The sequence below is a fragment of the Corvus brachyrhynchos genome, unplaced genomic scaffold, assembly GCF_000691975.1.
Source record: "Corvus brachyrhynchos isolate BGI_N302 unplaced genomic scaffold, ASM69197v1 scaffold202, whole genome shotgun sequence".
Classification (NCBI taxonomy): Eukaryota; Metazoa; Chordata; class Aves; order Passeriformes; family Corvidae; genus Corvus; species Corvus brachyrhynchos.
The window spans coordinates 5,489,864-5,494,435 of record NW_008238132.1 but is presented as its reverse complement, the minus strand read 5'-3'; positions in this window follow the sequence as shown (position 1 = coordinate 5,494,435).

Below are 4,572 nucleotides of genomic sequence, written 5' to 3'. Positions count from 1 at the left end.
GGGGAATCCAGTCCTGCCTAATCAAAGAGCCAGCCTACAAACTTCCTTGCTTTTCATTTCAGATGCAAAGCCAGAAAGAAGACAGGGAGAGACAAAAAAGCAATTAAAAGGAACAAAGATGAACAAGAGAAGATAGTGCAAATGAAGGCTGAGACAAAGAGACATGAGGAGAACAGGCCTGTATAAATTGTGCAGAAGGTTTTACTGGTGCTAGACTGTCTGAAATGACAAGAGGGTTTTTTGTAAGTGAAAAAATTAAGTGGTGCTTTGAAAACAGATAGGCTGCCACTTCAGTAATAGTTGCCACGAGGACAAAGACATCTAGGTAGCTTGTTCCAGAGGAAAGCTTTACAGGTGAAAGCTACTTCTGACGCTTTCAGGATTCTGAGAGAAGAAATGTTCCAAGGAAGGTGTCTGGAGATTGAGTGATTGTCTCCACCTCTGGAGGAGGTGTTGAGGGATCCTGGAAGATCACAGCACTATGCAGTCACACATCAGGACACCCAGCATGGCCATCCTTCCAGGCTGCTTGGAGCACAGGACTTAGCAATAGATGATATACTTCCCCCTGGATGGAGTTAAACTTTGTGGGTTCGTAATATCTGTAAATTTTATAGGAAACTAGCCCACCTCTTGTAGATCTTACACATCCTGGATTTTATGTGATTTCAAAAGATCCACTGTTTTTATTATTTCTATATCTTAAATTAGATCCCTACCTGAAAGGCTTCTATAATGGAGGTAATTGTATGTGTATGAAAATGAGGTAACTATAGAAGCTACACAACTTTTTCCCAAATGTATCTCAGCAATATATAAATGACAGCACTTTTTTCTGATGTTGATTTTCACTGCAGACTCCATTGTAACACTGAATTTTGGAGATTATAAACAGGCTGTTCTGTATTTCTAAAGCCTTGAAGTACAAAAGCAGTTCCAGAAATAGGGTAACCCCAGAAAATGGCTTTTGATCAGTAAGTATACAGCATGTAAAAGCAATAGGAGAGGTGAAAGAGTGAGTACAGTAGAGATGATCTTACTCACTCCATACAATCCAGCACAAAGTAGAGGCATTTAAATGGTGTGGTTAAAGACTCGATGGGGAAAATAACAATGGTGTGCAGACTCCTGCAGCTCCATCTGGTTTATCTGAACAGAGCTCATTCAATTAGCTCAGCAAGTCTCTAATCAGCAAAAACGATCTTAGTTTAAGCACTGCCCACGTCACCAGTGCAGAAGGAATTAGCTCCCAAACAGAGCTCACCTGACCATGTTAGCACATAGTTATGTGTCTGTCTTTTCCATGTAAAAGTTAACACGCCTGACTTCATGGGTTTCAAGTATCAGATTAGTTGTGTCCCAAAAGCCCTCTAAACTTAGCCAAACACAGGCTTCTGGATACCAGCCCAGAAACAGTTCTAAGAATTTTCTTAAACTCTGCACTGTGCTGTAATCCCCTAGCAATCGTGATAGGAGACAGAGCTGCAGCAGCAGAGACCTTCAAAACTTCCTTTACATGCTGCAGGAGGACAGCATTAGGAATGAATTCTAGGCGTGCTGTCAGAAGTGCAGGACTTCTTGCAGCAGAAAAATCAGAATCAGGACTCTCAAAATCAAAGCTGTTCTGCCAGTGCCACAGATTTTTTGTTTTGCTGTTTTGTATTAGAAACAATGAGCAACATTTTTGCATTTTCATAATTAACATTCTTGGTCAAAAAATCAGTTTACCCAGAAAGCTCAACTGAATAGCTTTTTGGTTTTTTCTTGTTAAATCTTCTAAATCCACTGCAAAATACATCAGTTTTCTGGAAAACAATTGTTCAGACAGGCCACAGCATTCTTGCTCCCATCCACTCTCTCAACTGTTCCAGCAACCCCAGAGTGCATTTCCAAGGTTTGGAGGTATTTGCCATTTGCTGACAAGTGGCAATGGCATCAGGCCCTGGAGTTTCTCACTGACATTCAGTTCTTTCTCCTTTATTTTCCCTGTTTTGTTTACTTCAAATGCACTGAAACAAATGGCCATATAGATGTTAATGAATTACAGGCTCATTAATCAGACCTAGGTTTGCCTCCAAGTTTCAGCTGATCTCTCTTAGCCTTGTGAGCAATGTACTATGAAAATTCTTGAAAAGTCAGAAATTCAGTCTCAGAGGGTGGTGGTGGGAGACAAGTTATTATTTTGTAATGTTATCAGGCAAACATATTTTGTAATGTTATCAGGCAAACATTTTGTAATGTTATCATTTTTTGTAGCAAAAATGGGGGGAAAAGCCTTGAATGAAAATCAAGAGCAAAATATTCTTGCAAGGGGACCGACTGCTCATCCTAAACCAAGGGTCTGATCTTCCAATATTAGGCTAGATACAGTAATGTCAAAATACTCCATGTGCACTAGCACTTAAGGTGCTGCTGCAAAAGATGTGGCTGAATTTATGAAGCAGATGATCCTCTCTAGTGTACATTGCACCTAAAGACATCTTGTGACACTGACACTTGGGATGGCACTGTAAATACAGAGATGTGTGTTCCAACAGTGCTCTGAGCTCACAGAGACTCTGCTCTGCTGATTCAAATTGACTGGGGCCATTGGGGTGAGGAGTCAATGGTGCAAGGCGCAGCTGTAGTCACTCCAAATTTTTGATGACTGAGATTGGCTGGTTTTACTCATACATAAACATTGATCCAGCTTGGCTCCAGTATGTCTCAATTTTAAAATCTTCTGGAGCATAGACTAAAATGTTTTCCATCGCAGAACACCCACACAAATATAGATACTCTCCACCCCACTCCCAACCTTACTTCATATTTGAAGAGGTGCTTGCAAACATGAACCTTAAAAAGTACAGCCGAAAGGGCAGTCAGGAGCTCTGTAGGACAAGAGCTCCTGGACAAGGTAAAAAGATTATATTAAATCTCCTCTGTCAGAACTGCATCTTACTTCTCACTGCCTCTGTTTTTAAACCCAGATTTGAACGTCTGAACTTTCCCCCAAGTAGCACATGACAGAGCCAGATTGTGCCAGGTTCCAAAACCAGCTCCCAGAGACCTTTCCTGACCACAGACAGGAGCCAGTGCAGGCAGTGTGACCTTACTGAGGGGTCACTCTGCACCCATGTATTAAAATATAATTATTTTCTTTTCTGCCTTTCATTTCTGCAATTACATTAATGTTTCATTTCCTCTTAATATTCACTATTAACATAAGAATTGGTGTTTGAACTAAGTCAGAACAAAGCTATGATGTCACTTGCCAGAGCATGGAAAATAAAACATTGCATTGAAAATCACAGCGCTTGTCTTATGAACTACATGATTAAAAAATGTAACAACTACAGCCATGTCAATACTACTGCTGTATCACACAGCAGGCAAAACCAGAACACATGTATTCAACAGTCTTTAGCTCTCAGATATCTACTGGACATTTGTATTAAAATACTGAAGTACTTTCTCCATGAGTTCAATATGCACCTCCAGGTATGCTGTATATACAGTCTGTAGATTTCATATTTTTCATATAAAAATTATTTATTATATTAGCTAACAGTAGTTAACATTGTGTGCATTTTTATATAATTTTTAATCTTGGAGATATATATATAGATGATAATATATGGTTTAAATGTTGTGGTGATATGACAAGTCTGTCTTTCGCCTCTCTGTGCCTTTCTGGTAAATTCGTGGCTATTCCTTGTTACATTTTTTAAGCTATTAGGTCCTTCACATTAATGGTATAAAAGAACAAATAAAGGACTTCAGAATATGACTGAAATTGCACTGGCTGTGAAAAAAGGATGTAACAGCGCCTGAAGCTGTTCACATCTCTGCAACTAGGCTTGAACAAGGGGGTGCAATTCTTACATGCTTTGTAATACTCAGCCTTCTTCCTGGAGGCCTTAAAGGGATCTCATCCCATAGACTGCACTTCTGTTAGCAATGACTCTTCAGGGTATTTCTTTGTGGTCTGTTACTGCCCACATGTACATATTATGAATAAAGGGACTGAAACCAAAAAATGGAAATCCAAATTGAGGGCCAAGAACAAGACCTGAGCATCACAGGAAGCCCCTGCCTCTGCTGGGAATCAGAAAAGTACTTTGATTCCTAAAAACGTACTTACAGACTTAGCCCTGAACACCCTAGAAAGCAGCATGGCTCCAGCAGGGCTGGGGCATGGGACTTCCCCACTGCCAGTCCAAAACCCAGCCCTTTTTCATGCTTCTCTTTCAAGGTTAACATTTTGTAACTTGGGCCAAACTTCAGCATCAGCGCCACTGAAATATTATTATCATGGCAAGATCTCAGGTTCTCACTATACATCTTGAATACCCATGATCTCCACAGTTTACTTATTTCCCTACCCATGGAAATAAGTAATAATTTGTTATGACTGCATTACACCATGTCGTGGGTTCGGTTTGTAACCGGGCGGAAACACCAATTTAGTGTAGTGGTTTGGTCTAAAATACTCATTACTGTTTATCTGCTGTGAGATAAGAATTAGGAGAAATGCAAAGCAGGCACCAAACTTGAAAGAATATAAAGAAGTTTATTAACAGACCTAAAAGA